Here is a 19,729-nt window from a genome sequence, read left to right on the forward strand (position 1 = left end):
TTTGACTGTCTCTCTCTCTCTCTGGTTAGTGCACTGGCTTTGACTCTCTCTCTCTCTCTCTCTCTGGTTAGTTCACTGGCTTTGACTCACTCTGGTTAGTGCATTGGCTTTGACTCTCTCTGGTAAGTGCACTGGCTTTGTCTCTCTCTGGTTAGTGCACTGGTTTTGACTCTCTCTGGTTAGTTCATTGGCTTTGACTCTCTGGTTAGTGCACTGGCTTTGACTCTCTCTCTCTCTGGTTAGTGCACTGGCTTTGACTCTCTCATGTTAGTGCACTGGCTTTGACTCTTTCATGTTAGTGCACTGGCTTTGACTCTGGTTAGTGCCCTGGCTTTGACTCTCTGTTTAGTGCACTGGCTTTGACTCTCTCTGGTTAGTGCACTGGCTTTGACTCTCTCTCTGGTTAGTGCACTGGCTTTGACTCTCTCTCTCTGGTTAGTGCACTGGCTTTGACCCTCTCCTGTTTTGATGATTTGTTAATAGCTAGACCCTGGTCTTGAAAGTTTCTAGCTGATTACATCCCCTTTGATTGTTTGTGTAGTACATTTCCACGACTGACAATCAATCTCTGAGGACGTTTAGGCCACTTTCATGAATTGGGATATTTTGAACTCCGAGCAGCCTTGTATCCCACTCTGTTCACCTCTCTTCTGCTTGTCTTTGTCTGGACCTTTCTCCAACTTTCTCTGCTCCATCACCCACACTCATTTTTCCCTCTCTCTGTCTCTCCATCAATCATCCATTTTAATTTGTTTTATATCTCTCTCTCTCTCTCTCTTTGCATTTCATCTATTTTCTCTCCACTTACTCCAGCTCTCAATTTATTTCTCTTCTCTGTACCGCCTCTCTACTGTTCTTTTTTGATCCTGTTCCTGTTTTTAAGTTTGAGACTGTCTGTCCTGCTGCCATTCTGTCCTTTCTCTCTCATTCACTCCCCCGGCTACTGGTTGCCTTAGATCCCCAGCCATCACTGTCTCTGTCCGTACTGTTGACCATCTCTGTCCCCAGTCTTTCCTTCTGCCAGTCTCACTGTTGGGAAGGCAGCAGGTTCTGTCTCAGGAGCTGCTGATACATCTATTGATGTCCTCACACCAGCACTGGCCAAGGTTTAACAAATCATATCCAGGATCCCGGAGTTCACAGCCTGTGATCTCAGCTCTACCGAATTGGATGAGAGGAGTGAAGTGTTGGAACTTCGAATGAGAGAGAAATCAACTGATACCAGAAAATGCGGAGAATTTTTTTTTAAAAACTGACTTTAGATTTAAAAGAAAATTCTGTATCATTTAACAAGTCCTGTCAATCTTTGCTTTTTTGTCTTTTGCCTGTGGACTTTATTTTGCCTGCAGTAATATTTGTAGCCACAGGGAGGCAGCAGCATCTTATCATGTGGTACAGGCAAAAGTTTCACAAAACTTCAGTTGACTAATTCCTAGCTAATTGACAGTTGATTTCAGTGTCCTGTGTAGATGAAGCTAGTAAACCTACACTGTCACACAGGAAAACCAGACCTCAAGTTGACACTTCAGTATTACCATTTGCTATGATGCAGACTTGGCAAATCTCGAAGGCCAGTATTTATTGCCCATCCCTAATTGCCCCTTGAGAAGGTGGTGGGTGAGCTGCCTTCTTGAGCCGCTGCAGTCCGTGTGGTGTAGGTACACCCACAGTGCTGTTAGGGAGGGAGTTCCAGGACTGTGACCCAGCGACAGTGAAGGAACGGCGATATATTTCCAAGTCAGGATGGTGAGGGGCTCGTAGGGGAACTTCCAGGCGGTGGTGTTCCCATCTATCTGCTGTCCTTGTCCTTCTAGATGGTAGTGGTCCTGGGTTTGGAATGTCCTGTCGAAGGAGCCTTGGTGAATTCCTGCAGTGCATCTTGTAGATGGTACACACACTGCTGCTACTGTGCGTCGGTGGTGGAGGGAGTGAATGTTTAACATAAGATCATAAGAAACAAGAGTAGGGGACAATTCAGCCCATTGACCTGCTCTGCCATTTATTAAAATCATGGCTGACCTGACTGTGTCCAAACTCCACTGTCCTGTCTGTTCCCTTGACTCTCTTGTCTACCAAATTTCTGTCTAACTCAGCCTTGAGTATATTCAATGATCCAGCCTCCTCTTCTCCCCCCCACCCCCAACCACTGCTCTCTGGGGTTGAGAATTCCAAAGACTAATAACCTTCTGAGAGAAGAAATTCCTCTTCATCTCCATCTTAACTGGGAGAGCCCTTATTTTTAAACTGTGCCCCCTAGTTCTAGACTCCCCCACCTTCAGAAACATCCATTCAGCATCCACCCTGTCATGTCCTTTCAGGATCTTTTATGTTTCATTAAGGTCACCTCTCCTCCTTCTAAACTCCAATGGGTACAGACACAACCTGCTCAACCTTTCTTCATAAGACGAACCCCTCGTCCTAGGAACCAGTTGAGTGAACCTTCTCTGAACTGCCTCCAAAGCAAATATTTCTTTCTTAAGGAGGCCAAATCTGTAGACAGCACTCCAGGTGTGGTCTCACCAATTTCCTGTTCAGTTGTAGCAAGACTTCCCTACTTTTATATTCCAACCCTCTCGGAATAAAGGCCAACATTCCATTTGCCTTCCAAGTAGCTTGCTCTGTTTTTCTGGTTCATGTACAAGTACTCCCAGATCCCTGGTGCTGGATCGAGTAATGTATAAAGGGGTAAAATCAGAAGGTATGTGGAGTAGACAAAGGCTGCATTCTAGTGAATTTAGAAAAACACAGGTTGCTGTGATCAAGCTAATGACAGAAGCTGATAATGAGGGCCGGGCTGTGCAGAGGTGATGTCAGGAAGCACTTCACACAAAGCTGAATGGAAATCCGGAACACACTCCTTCAAACACTACACAGGCTGGGAGCCAATTTCGGTTTTCAAGACCGAGATCCATCGGATTTTATTTGAATAAAGTTGCCAAGGGAGGGAACATCGAGTGGAAAGGCAGGCAAACCATGATTTGATTGAATGATGTAACAAGCTCAAGGAGGAACGTAACTTCTTCCTGTTCCTATGTAACAGGACAAAGGGGCTGAATGGCCTCCTCCACTTCCTGTGTAACAGTCTCAATGAGCTGAACAGCCTCCTCCTATTCCTGTGTAATAGGCCCAAGGGGCTGAATGGCCTCCTCCTGTTCCCATGTAACTAGCTCAAATGGGTCACTAATGAAGCACTGTCAGAGGGTCAGTACTGAGGGAGCGCTGCACTGTCAGAGGGTCAGTACTGAGGGAGCGCTGCACTATCAGAGGGTCAGTACTGAGGGAGCGCTGCACTGTCGGAGGGTCAGTACTGAGGGAGTGCTGCATTGTCAGAGGGTCAGTACTGAGGGAGCAGTGCTGCACTGTTGGAGGGTCAGTACTGAGGGAGCGCTGCACTGTCGGAGGGTCAGTACTGAGGGAGTGCTGCACTGTCAGAGGGTCAGCACTGAGGGAGTGCTGCACTGTCAGAGGGTCAGTACTGAGGGAGTGCTGCACTGTCAGAGGGTCAGTACTGAGGGAGTGCTGCACTGTCAGAGGGTCAGCACTGAGGGAGCGCTGCACTGTCAGAGGGTCAGTTCTGAGGGAGTGGGGCACTATAGGTCATCAGTACTGAAGGGGTGCAGCACTGTCAGAGGGTCAGTACTGAGGGAGTGGGGCACTATAGGTCATCAGTACTGAAGGGGTGCAGCACTGTCAGAGGGTCAGCACTGAGGGAGTGGGGCACTATAGGTCATCAGTAATGAGGGAGAGCTGCACTGTCAGAGGGTCAGTACTGAGGGAGTGGGGCACTATAGGTCATCAGTACTGAAGGGGTGCTGCACTGTCGGAGGGTCAGTACTGAGGGAGTGGGGCACTATAGGTCATCAGTACTGAAGGGGTGCAGCACTGTCGGAGGGTCAGTACTGAGGGAGTGGGGCACTATAGGTCATCAGTACTGAAGGGGTGCAGCACTGTCGGAGGGTCAGTACTGAGGGAGTGGGGCACTATAGGTCATCAGTACTGAAGGGGTGCAGCACTGTCGGAGGGTCAGTACTGAGGGAGTGGGGCACTATAGGTCATCAGTACTGAAGCGGTGCAGCACTGTCGGAGGGTCAGTACTGAGGGAGTGGGGCACTATAGGTCATCAGTACTGAAGCGGTGCAGCACTGTCGGAGGGTCAGTACTGAGGGAGTGGGGCACTATAGGTCATCAGTACTGAAGCGGTGCAGCACTGTCGGAGGGTCAGTACTGAGGGAGTGGGGCACTATAGGTCATCAGTACTGAGGGAGTGCTGCACTGTCAGAGGGTCAGTACTGAGGGAGTGCTGCACTGTCGGAGGGTCAGTACTGAGGGAGTGCTGCACTGTCAGAGGGTCAGTACTGAGGGAGCGCTGCACTGTCAGAGGGTCAGTACCGAGGGAGTGCTGCACTGTCAGAGGGTCAGTACTGAGGGAGCGCTGCACCATCAGAGGGTCAGCACTGAGGGAGTGGGGCACTATAGGTCATCAGTACTGAAGGGGTGCAGCACTGTCGGAGGGTCAGTACTGAGGGAGTGGGGCACTATAGGTCATCAGTACTGAAGGGGTGCAGCACTGTCAGAGGGTCAGTACTGAGGGAGTGCTGCACTGTCAGAGGGTCAGTACTGAGGGAGCGCTGCACCATCAGAGGGTCAGCACTGAGGGAGTGGGGCACTATAGGTCATCAGTACTGAAGGGGTGCAGCACTGTCGGAGGGTCAGTACTGAGGGAGTGGGGCACTATAGGTCATCAGTACTGAAGGGGTGCAGCACTGTCAGAGGGTCAGTACTGAGGGAGTGCTGCACTGTCGGAGGGTCAGTACTGAGGGAGTGCTGCACTGTCAGAGGGTCAGTACTGAGGGAGTGGGGCACTGTCAGAGGGTCAGTACTGAAGGGGTGCAGCACTGTCAGAGGTCAGTACTGAGGGAGTGGGGCACTATAGGTCATCAGTACTGAAGGGGTGCAGCACTGTCGGAGGGTCAGTACTGAGGGAGTGGGGCACTATAGTTCATCAGTACTGAAGGGGTGCAGCACTGTCGGAGGGTCAGTACTGAGGGAGTGGGGCACTATAGGTCATCAGTACTGAAGGGGTGCAGCACTGTCGGAGGGTCAGTACTGAGGGAGTGGGGCACTATAGGTCATCAGTACTGAAGGGGTGCAGCACTGTCAGAGGGTCCGTACTGAGGGAGTGGGGCACTGTCAGAGGGTCAGTACTGAAGGGGTGCAGCACTGTCGGAGGGTCAGTACTGAGGGAGTGGGGCACTATAGGTCATCAGTACTGAAGGGGTGCAGCACTGTCGGAGGGTCAGTACTGAGGGAGTGGGGCACTATAGGTCATCAGTACTGAAGGGGTGCAGCACTGTCGGAGGGTCAGTACTGAGGGAGTGGGGCACTGTCAGAGGGTCAGTACTGAAGGGGTGCAGCAGTGTCGGAGGGTCAGTGCTGAGGGAGTGCAGCACTGTCAGAGGGTCAGTACTGAAGGGGTGCAGCACTGTCAGAGGGTCAGTACTGAGGGAGTGGGGCACTGTCAGAGGGTCAGTACTGAAGGGGTGCAGCACTGTCAGAGGGTCAGTACTGAAGGGGTGCAGCACTGTCAGAGGGTCAGTACTGAGGGAGTGCTGCACTGTCAGAGGGTCAGTACTGAAGGGGTGCAGCACTGTCAGAGGGTCAGTATTGAGGGAGTGGGGCACTGTCAGAGGGTCAGTACTGAAGGGGTGCAGCACTGTCAGAGGGTCAGTATTGAGGGAGTGGGGCACTGTCAGAGGGTCAGTACTGAGGGAGTGCTGCACTGTCAGAGGGTCAGTACTGAAGGGGTGCAGCACTGTCAGAGGGTCAGTACTGAGGTAGTGCTGCACTGTCAGAGGGTCAGTACTGAAGGGGTGCAGCACTGTCGGAGGGTCAGTACTGAGGGAGTGGGGCACTGTCAGAGGGTCAGTACTGAGGGAGTGGGGCACTGTCAGAGGGTCAGTACTGAAGGGGTGCAGCACTGTCGGAGGGTCAGTACTGAAGGGGTGCAGCACTGTCAGAGGGTCAGTACTGAGGGGGTGCAGCACTGTCAGAGGGTCAGTACTGAAGGGGTGCAGCACTGTCGGAGGGTCAGTACTGAAGGGGTGCAGCACTGTCAGAGGGTCAGTACTGAGGGGGTGCAGCACTGTCAGAGGGTCAGTACTGAAGGGGTGCAGCACTGTCGGAGGGTCAGTACTGAAGGGGTGCAGCACTGTCGGAGGGTCAGTACTGAAGGGGTGCAGCACTGTCGGAGGGTCAGTACTGAAGGAGTGCAGCACTGTCAGAGGGTCAGTACTGAGGGAGTGCTGCACTGTCAGAGGGTCAGTACTGAAGGGGTGCAGCACTGTCGGAGGGAACGTTGAGCTGTTGGAACTTCAGTCCTCACAGTATCACAGAATCTTTACAGTGCAGAAGGAGGCTATTCGGCCCATTGAGTCTGTACTGGCTCTCTGAAAGAACATTCGACCTAGCCCCACTCCCCTGCATTATCCCTGTAACCTTGCACATTCTCTTTTTTCAGGTAGCGATCCAATTCCCTTTGGAATATTTCGATCAAACCTGCCTCCACCACCCTCTCAGGAAGTTCGTTCCAGATCCAACCACCTTTTGGGTGAAAAAAAATTCCCTCACATCACGTTTATTGCTTTTGCCAATTATTTTGAATCTTTGTCTAGTTCTTGATGTTCTCTTGAGTGGGAACAGTTTCTCACTATTTACCCTGTCCTTACCCCTCAGGACCTTGAACACCTCTATCAGGTCTCCTCTCAGCCTCCTGTTCTCCAAGGGAATGGGAACCTGAGCAGGGAGACAGAGGAGAGGGAACAAGGATAGAAACAAAAGGCAGAAAAGTAAGAAGCAAAAGTGGAAGGTGGATAAACCAAATGGGGTCATAGTGCAAAATAAAGCTAAGGTGACTTAACAAGGTTAAAAAGACAAGTCTAAAGACATTGTATCTTAATGCACGGAGCATTCACAATAAGGTGGATGAATTAACAGTGCAAATAGATATGAACAGTCATGATATAGTTGCTGTTATGGAGACATGGCTGCAGGGTGACCAAGGATGGGAGCTGAACATCCGGAGGTATTCAATATTTAGGAAGGACAGACAAATAGGGAAAGGAGGTGAGGTAGTATTGTTAGTAATGGAGGAAATCAATGCAATATTGAGGAAGGACATTGGCTCAGAAAATCATGATGTGAAATCTGTTTGAGTGGAGATAAGAAACACCAAATGTTGGTGGGGGCTGTGTATCAACCCTCAAACAGTAAAGGAGATGTAAGGGAAGGCACTAAACAGGAAATTAGAGACACATGCAGTAAGGGTACAACTGTAATCATGGGTGACTTTAATCTACATATAGATTGGACAAACCAAACTAACAATAATGATATGGAAGAGGATTTCCTGGAGTGTGCACATGATTTTTTTTTAGACCAATAGGTTGAGGAACCAACTACAGAGCAGGCTATCGTAGACTGGGTATTGTGCAATGAGAAAGTTGTGTGGGGTCCCTTGGGGAAGAGTGACTATAAAATGATAGAATTGTTCATTAAGATGGAGAGTGAAGAGGTTGAATCCGAAACTAGGGAACTACGAGGGTATGAGGTGTGAGTTGGCAGTCATGGATTGGGGAACCTTACTAAAAGGGTTGATGGTAAATAAGCAATGGCTAATATTTAAGGAACATATGCATGAATTATTCATTCCTGTCTGACGCAAAAATAAAACAGGAAAGGTGGCTCAATCATGGCTTACAAAAGAAATTAGGGATAGTTTTAGATCCAAAGAGGAGACATATAAAACTGCCAGATAAAGCAGCAAGCCTGAGGATTGGGAACAGTTCAGAATTCAGCAAAAGTGAACAAAAGGATTGATTAAAAATGGGAAAATGGAGTATGAGAATAAATTTGCAAGGAACATAAAAACTGACTGTAAAAGCTTTTATAAATATGTGAAGAGAAAAAGATTAGTGAAGACAAATGTAAGGTCCTTACAGTCAGAAGTGGGGGAAATTATAATGGGAGACAAAGAAATGGCAGAAGAATTGAACACATATTTTGGTTCTGTCTTCACAAAAGAGGACACAAATAATTTCCCAGAAATATTAGGGAACCAAAGGTCTAGTGAGAGGGAGGAATTGAAGAAAATCAGTATTAGTTAAAAAAAAATGGTGCTAGAGAAATTAATGGAGCTAAAGATTGAAAAATCCCCAAGGCCTGATAATCTACATCCCAGAGTACTAAAGGAAGTGGCCCTGGGAATATTGGATGCATTGGTGGTCATCTTCCAAAATTTTATAGACTCTGGAGCAGTTCCTACAGATTGGAGGGTGGCAAATGTAACCCCACTATTTAAAAAAGGGAGGAGAGAAAAGACAGAGAATTACAGAACAGTTAGCCTAACATCAGGAATGGGGCAAATGCTAGAGCCTATTATAAAATATGTGGTAACAGAATACTTAGAAAACATTAATGGGATTAGACAAAGTCAGCATGGGTTTGTGAAAGGGAAATTATGCTTAACTAATCTACTGGAGTTTCTTTAGTAGGATAGATAAGGGAGAACCAGTGGATGTGGTGTATCTGGATTTCAAGAAGGCTTTTGATAAAGTCCCACATAAGAGGCTAGTGGGCAAAATAAAAACATATGGGATCGAGAGTGATATACTGACAGGGACTTATATACACCGAGGTCCCTCTGTTCCTGCACTTCCTTTATTTTATACTGTCTCTCTATATTCTTCCTTCCAAAATGAATCACCTCACACTTCTCTACATCGAATTTCATCTGTCACTTGTCTGCCTAATCCACCAACATGTCTATGACCTTTTGAAGTTCAACACTATCCCCATCACAGTTAACAACATTTCCAATCTTCATATCATCTGCAAATTTTGGAATCATGCCCTGCACACCACAATCTAGGTCATTAATATATATCTGGAAGAGCAAGGGTCCCAACACTGACCCCTGGGGAACCCCACCACAAACCTACCTCCAATCTGAAAAACAATGGTTTATCACTGCTCTCGGTTTCCTGTCACTCAGCCAATTTCTTATCCAAGTGCCTACTTTCCCTTTCATTCCATGACCTAGAAATTTGTTCACAAGTCTGTTGTGTGGCCCTGTATCAAATGCATTCTGAAAATCCACATACACCACATCAACAGTGTTTCCTTTATCAACCTTCTCTGTTACCTCCTCAAAAAAACTCCAGTAAGTTAGTTAAATCTGATTTTCTCTTGATGAATCCCATACCAGCTTTCCTTAATGATCCTGCCCTTGTCTAAGTGATGATTGATTTTATCCTGTACTATAGTTTCCAGAAGTTTCCTTGCCTCTGAGGTCAAACTGACTGGTCTGTTGTTGTTGGTTTTATCCTTGCACCCCTTTTTGAACAAGGGTGTAACATTCACAGTTCTCCAGTCCTCTGGCACCTCCCTTGTGTCTAAAGAGGACTGGATGATTATCACTAGTGTCTCTGCAATTTCCACTCTCACTTCCCTCAGTACCCTGGGATACACCTCATTTGATCCTGGTACCTTAGCTGTTTTAAGTAAAGATAGCCATTCCAACACCACCTTCCTCTCAATTGTAAGTTCTTCTGGTGTACCAGTTACCTCCTCGCTCACCTCGGCCTGGGTAGCATCTTCTTCCTTTGTAAAGACAGATGCAATGTATTCGCTCAACACCTCCGCTATTTCTCCAACCTCCACATGCAAGTTCTCTTTTTTGTCCCTAATTGGCCCTACTCTTTCTTTTATCAGCTTTTCATTATTTAAATGCTTATATAAGACATTGGGTTTCCATTTTATGTTCGCTGCCAGCCTCTGTTCATGCTCTCTCCTTGCTTTTCTTATTAGTTTCTTCACTTCTCCTCTGCTCCTTCTATATCCAGCCTGATTCTCCATTGTATTTTCTACCTGACATCTGTCGTAGGTGCACTTCTTCCTTTTCATCCTTATCTCTATCTCGCTCGTCATACAGGGCGCTCTGGATTTATTTGTCCGAACTTTCCCCTTCAGGGGAATATACCTTGACATTTCCTGCAATACTTTTTCTTTGGAGGTGGCCCATTGTTCAGTCACTGCCTTTTCTGCCAACATTTGATTCCAACTCACTCAACTCAGATGCAATCTCATCCCATTGAAGTTGGCTTTCCCACAATTAATCATCCCTGCTCTGGATTGTTCTCTGTCCTTTTCCAGGATTAACCTAAACCTTATGATGCAATGGTCACTGTCTCCGAGAGGCTCTCCCACTGATATTTGATTCACTTGGGCCAACTCATTCCCCAGAACCAGGTCCGAAAGTGCATGTCCTCTCATTGGACTGGAAACATACTGCTGTAGAAAATTACCTTGAACATGTTCCAGGAACTCTCACCCCTCTTGTCCTTATGTACTATTCCTATCCCAGTCTCTTTTGGAGAATTGAAGTCCCCCATTATGATTACTCTATACGCCTCCCTGTAATCTCTTTGCAAATTTGTTTCTCCACATCCCTTCCACTAGTTAGTGGTCTATGTATTACACCAATCAATGTTATTTTACCTTTCCCAGTCCTTACCACTAGCCAGAGAGATTCTGTCCTTGACCCCTCTGGAACATCCTCTCTCTCCAGCACTGTAATGCCATCGTTGACCAGTATTGCCAGTCCACCCTCTATTCCTCCTTTCCTGTCTGTCCTAAACACCTTACACCCAGGAATATTTAACACCCAGTCCTGCCCTTCTTTGAGCCAGGTCTCTGTTACAGCAATAATATCATAATTCCATCTGTCAACCTATGCCTGTAGTTCACCAATCTTATTAAGCACACTCTGTGCATGCACACACATCACATTAGCCCTGATTTAGGCTTTTATGCTTTGCCCTTTAAACTGACCCCATCTAATGACTTATTCTTGCCTACTCCAATTCTGTCAAAATCTCCAAGTATTCTATCTACTCTCTGATATATCTTCATCAACAGTTGAGAATTCACTACTTCCCACTGCCAGTGTTTTTACTCTGTGCTCGGAATGTCCCCTCAGGTTCCCAACCACTGAGGTGTGAGCGAGTGCTGCACTGTCAGAGGGTGAGTACTGAGGGAGTGCTGCAGTGTCAGAGGGTCAGTATTGAGCGAGTGCTGCACTGTCAGAGGGTGAGTACTGAGGGAGTGCTGCAGTGTCAGAGGGTCAGTACTGAGGGAGTGCTGCACTGTCGGAGGGTCAGTACTGAGGGCGTGCGGCACTGTCAGAGGGTCAGTACTGAGGAAATGCTGCTCTGTCAGAGGGTAAGTACTGAGGGAGTGCTGCACTGTCAGAGAGTCAGTACTGAGGGAGAGCTGCACTGGCAGAAGGTCAGTACTGAGGGAGTACTGCACTGTCAAATGGTCAGTATTGAAGGAGTGCTGTACTGTCAAAGGGTCAGTACTGAGGAAGTGTTGCACAGTCAGAGGGTGAGTACTGCGGGAGTGCTGCACTGTCAGAGGGTCAGTACTGAGGGAGTGCTGCACTGTTAAATGGTCAGTACTGAGGAAGTGCTGGACTGTTAAATGGTCAGTACTGAGGGAGAGCTGCACTGTCAGAAGGTCAGTGTTGAGGGATTGCTGCACTGTCAGAAGTCAGTATTGAGGGAGTGCTGCCCTGTCAGAGGGTCAGTGCTGAGTGATTGCTGCACTGTCAGAGTGTCAGTACTGAGGGAGTGCTGCACTGTCAGAGGGTCAGTACTGAGGGAGAGCTGCACTGTCAGAGGGTCAGTACTGAGGGAGTGCTGCGCTGTTAAATGGTCATTGTTGAGAGAGTGCTGCACTATTAAATGGTCAGTATTGAGGGCGTGCTGAATTGTCAGAGGGTCAGTATTGAGGGAGTGCTGCACTGTCAGAGGTCAGTACTGAGGGTGTGCTGCAATGGCAGAGGGTGAGTACTGAGGGAGTGCTGCATTGTCAGAGGGTCAGTGTTGAGGGATTGCTGCACTGTCAGAGGGTAAGTACTGAGGGAGTGTGCACTGTCAGAGGGGGAGTACTGAGGGAGTGCGGCATTGTTAAATGGTCAGTACTGAGGGAGAGCTGCACTGTCAGAAAGTCAGTACTGAGGGAGTGCTGCACTGTCACAGGGTCAGTACTGAGGGAGAGCTGCACTGTCAGAGGGTCAGTACTGAGGGAGTGCTGCACTGTTAAATGGTCATTGTTGAGGGAGTGCTGCACTATTAAATGGTCAGTATTGAGGGCGTGCTGAACTGTCAGAAGGTCAGTATTGAGGGAGTGCTGCACTGTCAGAGGTCAGTACTGAGGGTGTGCTGCAATGGCAGAGTGTGAGTACTGAGGGAGTGCTGCATTGTCAGAGGGTCAGTGTTGAGGGATTGCTGCACTGTCAGAGGGTAAGTACTGAGGGAGTGTGCACTGTCAGAGGGGGAGTACTGAGGGAGTGCGGCATTGTTAAATGGTCAGTACTGAGGGAGAGCTGCACTGTCAGAAAGTCAGTACTGAGGGAGTGCTGCACTGTCACAGGGTCAGTACTGAGGGAGAGCTGCACTGTCAGAGGGTCAGTACTGAGGGAGTGCTGCACTGTTAAATGGTCATTGTTGAGGGAGTGCTGCACTATTAAATGGTCAGTATTGAGGGTGTGCTGAACTGTCAGAAGGTCAGTATTGAGGGAGTGCTGCACTGTCAGAGGTCAGTACTGAGGGTGTGCTGCAATGGCAGAGGGTGAGTACTGAGGGAGTGCTGCATTATCAGAGGGTCAGTGTTGAGGGATTGCTGCACTGTCAGAGGGTCAGTACTGAGGGAGTGCTGCAATGTTAAATGGTCATTGTTGAGGGAGTGCTGCACTATTAATTGGTCAGTATTGAGGGCGTGCTGCACTGTCAGAGGCTCAGTATTGAGGGAGAGCTGCACTGACAGAGGGTGAGTATTGAGGGAGTGCAGCAGTGTCAGATGGTTAGTACTGAGGGAGGGCTGCACTGTCAGAGGGTCAGTACAGAGGGAGTGCTGCACTGTCAGAGGGTCAGTACAGAGGGAGTGCTGCACTGTCAGAGGGTCAGTACTGTGGGAGTGCTGCACTGTCAGAGGGTCAGTACTGAGGAAGTGCTGCACTGTCAGAGGGTCAGTACAGAGGGAGTGCTGCACTGTCAGAGGGTCAGTACTGTGGGAGTGCTGCACTGTCAGAGGATCAGTACTGAGGGAGTGCTGCACTGTCAGAGGGTTAGTACTGAGGGAGTGCTGCACTGTTAGAGGGTCAGTACTGAGGGAGTGCTGCACTGTCAGAGGGTCAGTACAGAGGGAGTGCTGCACTGTCAGAGGGTCAGTACTGTGGGAGTGCTGCACTGTCAGAGGGTCAGTACTGAGGAAGTGCTGCACTGTCAGAGGGTCAGTACAGAGGGAGTGCTGCACTGTCAGAGGGTCAGTACTGTGGGAGTGCTGCACTGTCAGAGGATCAGTACTGAGGGAGTGCTGCACTGTCAGAGGGTCAGTACTGAGGGAGTGCTGCACTGTTAGAGGGTCAGTACTGAGGGAGTGCTGCACTGTCAGAGGGTCAGTACTGAGGGAGTGCTGCACTGTCAGAGGGTGAGTACTGAGGGAGTGCTGCATTGTCAGAGGGTGAGTACTGTGGGTGTGCTGCACTCAGAGGGTCAGTACTGAGGGAGTGCTGCACTGTCAGTGGGTCAGTATTGAGGGAGTGCTGCACTGTTAAATTGTCAGTATTGAGGGAGTGCTGCACAGTCAGATGGTTAGTATTAAGGGAGTGCTGCACTGTCGGAGGGTCAGTACTGAGGGCGTGCTGCAATGTCAGAGGGTCAGTACTGAGAGAGTGCTGCACTGTCACAGGGTCAGTATTGAGTGAGTGCTGCACTGTCACAGGGTCAGTATTGAGTGAGTGCTGCATTGTTAAATGGTGAGTATTGAAGAGTGCTGCACTATTAAATGGACAGCAATGAGGGAGGGCAGCACTGTCAGAAGGTCAGTGTTGAGGGATTGCTGCACTGTCAGAAGTCAGTATTGAGGGAGTGCTGCCCTGTCAGAGGGTCAGTGCTGAGTGAGTGCTGCACTGTCAGAGGGTCAGTACTGAGGGAGTGCTGCACTGTCAGAGGGTCAGTACTGAGGGAGTGCTGCAATGTTAAAAGGTCATTGTTGAGGGAGTGCTGCACTATTAAGTGTTCAGTATTGAGGGCGTGCTGCACTGTCAGAGGGTCAGTATTGAGGGAGTGCTGCACTGACAGAGGGTGAGTATTGAGGGAGTGCTGCACTGTCAGAGCGTCACTATTGAGGGAGTGCTGCACTGTCAGATAGTCAGTATTGAGGGAGTGCTGCACTGTCAGAGAGTCAGTATTGAGGGAGTGCTGCACTGTCAGATGATCAGTACTGAGGGAGGGCTGCACTGTCAGAGGGTCAAAACTGAGGGAGTGCTGCACTGTCAGAGGGTCATTACTGATGGAGTGCTGCACTGTCGGAGGGTCAGTATTGAGGGAGTGCTTCACTTTCGGGGGTCAGTGCTGAGTGAGTGCTGCCCTGTTAGAGGGTCAGTGCTGAGTGAGTGCTGCACTGTCAGAGGGTCAGTACTGAGGGAGTGCTGCACTGTCAGAGGGTCAGTACTGAGGGAGAGCTGCACTGTCAGAGGGTCAGTACTGAGGGAGTGCTGCACTGTCAGAGGGTCAGTACTGAGGGAGTGCTGCACTGTTAAAAGGTCATTGTTGAGGGAGTGCTGCACTATTAAGTGTTCAGTATTGAGGGCGTGCTGCACTGTCAGAGGGTCAGTATTGAGGGAGTGCTGCACTGACAGAGGGTGAGTATTGAGGGAGTGCTGCACTGTCAGAGCGTCACTATTGAGGGAGTGCTGCACTGTCAGATAGTCAGTATTGAGGGAGTGCTGCACTGTCAGAGAGCCAGTATTGAGGGAGTGCTGCACTGTCAGATGATCAGTACTGAGGGAGGGCTGCACTGTCAGAGGGTCAAAACTGAGGGAGTGCTGCACTGTCAGAGGGTCATTACTGATGGAGTGCTGCACTGTCGGAGGGTCAGTATTGAGGGAGTGCTTCACTTTCGGAGGGTCAGTACTGACGGAGTGCTGCACTGTCAGAGGGTCAGTACTGAGGGAGTGCTGCGCTTTTAATTGGTCAGTATTAAGGGAGTGTTGCACTGTCAGAGGGTGAGTCCTGTGGGAGTGCTGCCCTGTGAAATGGTCATTATTGAGGGAGTGCTTCACTGTCAGAGGGTCAGTGTTAATGGATTGCTGCGCTCAGAGGTCAGTATTGAGGGAGAGCTGCCCTGTCAGAGGGTCAGTACTGAGGGAGTGCTGCACTGTCAGAGGGTCAGTACTGAGGGAGTGCTGCACTGTCAGATGGTCAGTGCTGAGTGAGTGCTGCGCTTTTAATTGGTCAGTATTAAGGGAGTGTTGCACTGTCAGAGGGTGAGTCCTGTGGGAGTGCTGCCCTGTGAAATGGTCATTATTGAGGGAGTGCTTCACTGTCAGAGGGTCAGTGTTAATGGATTGCTGCGCTCAGAGGTCAGTATTGAGGGAGAGCTGCCCTGTCAGAGGGTCAGTACTGAGGGAGTGCTGCACTGTCAGAGGGTCAGTACTGAGGGAGTGCTGCACTGTCAGATGGTCAGTGCTGAGTGAGTGCTGCACTATTAAATGGTCAGCATTGAGGGCGTGCTGCCCTGTCAGAGGGTCAGTACTGAGGGAGTGCTGCACTGTCAGAGGGTCAGTGTTGAGGGAGTGCTGCACTGTCAGATGATCAGTACTGAGGGAGGGCTGCACTGTCAGAGGGTCAGTACTGAGGGAGTGCCGCACTGTCAGAGGGTCAGTACTTCGGGAGTGCTGCACTGTCAGAGGGTCAGTACTGAGGGAGTGCTGCCCTGTCAGAGGGTCAGTACTGAGGGAGTGCTGCACTGTCAGTGGGTCAGTACTGAGGGAGTGCTGCACCTTTAAATGGTCAGTATTCAGGGAGTGCTGCACAGTCAGAGGGCAAGGATTGAGGGAGTGCTGCACTGTCAGAGGGTCAGTACTCTGGGAGTGCTGCACTGTCAGAGGATCAGTACTGAGGGAGTGCTGCACTGTTAGAGGGTCAGTACTGAGGGAGTGCTGCACTGTTAGAGGGTCATTACTGAGGGAGTGCTGCACTGTCAGAGGGTGAGTACTGAGGGAGTGCTGCATTGTCAGAGGGTGAGTACTGTGGGTGTGCTGCACTCAGAGGGTCAGTACTGAGGGAGTGCTGCACTGTCAGTGGGTCAGTATTGAGGGAGTGCTGCACTGTTAAATTGTCAGTATTGAGGGAGTGCTGCACAGTCAGAGGGTTAATATTAAGGGAGTGCTGCACTGTCGGAGGGTCAGTACTGAGGGCGTGCTGCACTGTCAGAGGGTCAGTACTGAGGGAGTGCTGCACTGTCAGAGGGTCAGTACTGAGGGAGTGCTGCACTGTCACATGGTCAGTATTGAGTGAGTGCTGCACTGTCACAGGGTCAGTATTGAGTGAGTGCTGCATTGTTAAATGGTGAGTATTGAGGAGTGCTGCACTATTAAATGGACAGCAGTGAGGGAGGGCAGCACTATCAGAAGGTCAGTGTTGAGGGATTGCTGCACTGTCAGAAGTCAGTATTGAGGGAGTGCTGCCCTGTCAGAGGGTCAGTGCTGAGTGAGAGCTGCACTGTCAGAGGGTCAGTACTGAGGGAGTGCTGCACTGTCAGAGGGTCAGTACTGAGGGAGAGCTGCACTGTCAGAGGGTCAGTACTGAGGGAGTGCTGCACTGTCAGAGGGTCAGTACTGAGGGAGTGCTGCACTGTTAAAAGGTCATTGTTGAGGGAGTGCTGCATTATTAAGTGTTCAGTATTGAGGGCGTGCTGCACTGTCAGAGGGTCAGTATTGAGGGAGTGCTGCACTGACAGAGGGTGAGTATTGAGGGAGTGCTGCACTGTCAGAGGGTCAGTACTGAGGGAGTGCTACACTGTCAGAGTGTGTGTACTGAGGGTATGCTGCACTGTCAGAGGGTCAGTACTGAGGGAGTGCTGCACTGTTAAATTGTCAGTATTGATTGAGTGCTGCACAGTCAGAGGGTTAGTATTGAGGGAGTGCTGAACTTTCGGAGGGTCAGTACTGAGGGAGTGCTGCACTGTCAGAGGGTCAGTACTGAGGGAGTTTTGCACTGTCGCAGAGTAAGTATTGAGTGAGTGCTATACTGTCGGAGGGTCAGAATTGAGGGACTGCTGCATTGTTAAATGGTGAGTATTGAGGAGTGCTGCACTATTAAATGGTCAGTATTGAGGGCGTGCTGCACTGTCAGAGCGTCACTATTGAGGGAGTGCTGCACTGTCAGATAGTCAGTATTGAGGGAGTGCTGCACTGTCAGAGAGTCAGTATTGAGGGAGTGCTGCACTGTCAGATGATCAGTACTGAAGGAGGGCTGCACTGTCAGAGGGTCAGTACTGAGGGAGTGCCGCACTGTCAGAGGGTCAGTACTGAGGGAGTGCTGCACCTTTAAATGGTCAGTATTCAGGGAGTGCTGCACAGTCAGAGGGCTAGGTTTGAGGCAGTGCTGCACTGTCAGAGGGTCAGTACTGATGGAGTGCTGCACTGTCGGAGGGTCAGTATTGAGGGAGTGCTTCACTTTCGGAGGGTCAGCACTGAGGGAGTGCTGCACTGTCGGAGGGTCAGAACTAAGGGAGTGCTGCACTGTCGGAGGGTCAGTATTGAGGGAGTGCTGCACTGTCGGAGGGTCAGTACTGAGGGCGTGCTGCACAGTCAGAGGGTCAGTACTGAGGGAATGCTGCACTGTCAGAGGGTCAGTACTGAGGGAGTGCTGCACTGTCAGAGGGTCAGTACTGAGGGAGTGCTGCACTGTCAGAGGGTCAGCACTGATGGAGTGCTGCACTGTCAGAGGGTCAGTACTGAGGGAGTGCTGCACTGTCAGAGGGTCAGTACTGAAGGAGTGCTGCACTGTCAGAGGGTCAGTACTGAGGGAGTGCTGCACTATCAGAGGGTCAGTACTGAGGGAGTGCTGCACTGTTAAATGGTCATTGTTGAGGGAGTGCTGCACTATTAAATGGTCAGTATTGAGGGCGTGCTGAACTGTCAGAAGGTCAGTATTGAGGGAGTGCTGCACTGTCAGAGGTCAGTACTGAGGGTGTGCTGCAATGGCAGAGGGTGAGTACTGAGGGAGTGCTGCATTGTCAGAGGGTCAGTGTTGAGGGATTGCTGCACTGTCAGAGGGTAATTACTGAGGGAGTGTGCACTGTCAGAGGGGGAGTACTGAGGGAGTGCGGCATTGTTAAATGGTCAGTACTGAGGAGGAGCTGCACTGTCAGAAAGTCAGTACTGAAGGAGTGCTGCACTGTCACAGGGTCAGTACTGAGGGAGAGCTGCACTGTCAGAGGGTCAGTACTGAGGGAGTGCTGCACTGTTAAATGGTCATTGTTGAGGGAGTGCTGCACTATTAAATGGTCAGTATTGAGGGCGTGCTGAACTGTCAGAAGGTCAGTATTGAGGGAGTGCTGCACTGTCAGAGGTCAGTACTGAGGGTGTGCTGCAATGGCAGAGGGTGAGTACTGAGGGAGTGCTGCATTATCAGAGGGTCAGTGTTGAGGGATTGCTGCACTGTCAGAGGGTCAGTACTGAGGGAGTGCTGCAATGTTAAATTGTCATTGTTGAGGGAGTGCTGCACTATTAATTGGTCAGTATTGAGGGCGTGCTGCACTGTCAGAGGCTCAGTATTGAGGGAGAGCTGCACTGACAGAGGGTGAGTGTTGAGGGAGTGCAGCACTGTCAGATGGTTAGTACTGAGGGAGGGCTGCACTGTCAGAGGGTCAGTACAGAGGGAGTGCTGCACTGTCAGAGGGTCAGTACAGAGGGAGTGCTGCACTGTCAGAGGGTCAGTACTGTGGGAGTGCTGCACTGTCAGAGGATCAGTACTGAGGGAGTGCTGCACTGTCAGAGGGTCAGTACTGAGGGGGTGCTGCACTGTTAGAGGGTCAGTACTGAGGGAGTGCTGCACTGTTAGAGGGTCAGTACTGAGGGAGTGCTGCACTGTCAGAGGGTCAGTACTGAGGGAGTGCTGCACTGTCAGAGGGTGAGTACTGAGGGAGTGCTGCATTGTCAGAGTGTGAGTACTGTGGGTGTGCTGCACTCAGAGGGTCAGTACTGAGGGAGTGCTGCACTGTCAGTGGGTCAGTATTGAGGGAGTGCTGCACTGTTAAATTGTCAGTATTGAGGGAGTGCTGCACAGTCAGATGGTTAGTATTAAGGGAGTGCTGCACTGTCGGAGGGTCAGTACTGAGGGCGTGCTGCACTGTCAGAGGGTCAGTACTGAGGGAGTGCTGCACTGTCAGAGGGTCAGTACTGAGGGAGTGCTGCACTGTCACAGGGTCAGTATAGAGTGAGTGCTGCACTGTCACAGGGTCAGTATTGATTGAGTGCTGCATTGTTAAATGGTGAGTATTGAGGAGTGCTGCACTATTAAATGGACAGCAATGAGGGAGGGCAGCACTGTCAGAAGGTCAGTGTTGAGGGACTGCTGCACTGTCAGAAGTCAGTATTGAGGGAGTGCTGCCCTGTCAGAGGGTCAGTGCTGAGTGAGTGCTGCACTGTCAGAGGGTCAGTACTGAGGGAGTGCTGCACTGTCAGAGGGTCAGTACTGAGGGAGAGCTGCACTGTCAGAGGGTCAGTACTGAGGGAGTGCTGCACTGTCAGAGGGTCAGTACTGAGGGAGTGCTGCACTGTTAAAAGGTCATTGTTGAGGGAGTGCTGCACTATTAAGTG

Source organism: Carcharodon carcharias, chromosome 12 (assembly GCF_017639515.1).
Source record: "Carcharodon carcharias isolate sCarCar2 chromosome 12, sCarCar2.pri, whole genome shotgun sequence".
Lineage (NCBI taxonomy): Eukaryota > Metazoa > Chordata > Chondrichthyes > Lamniformes > Lamnidae > Carcharodon > Carcharodon carcharias.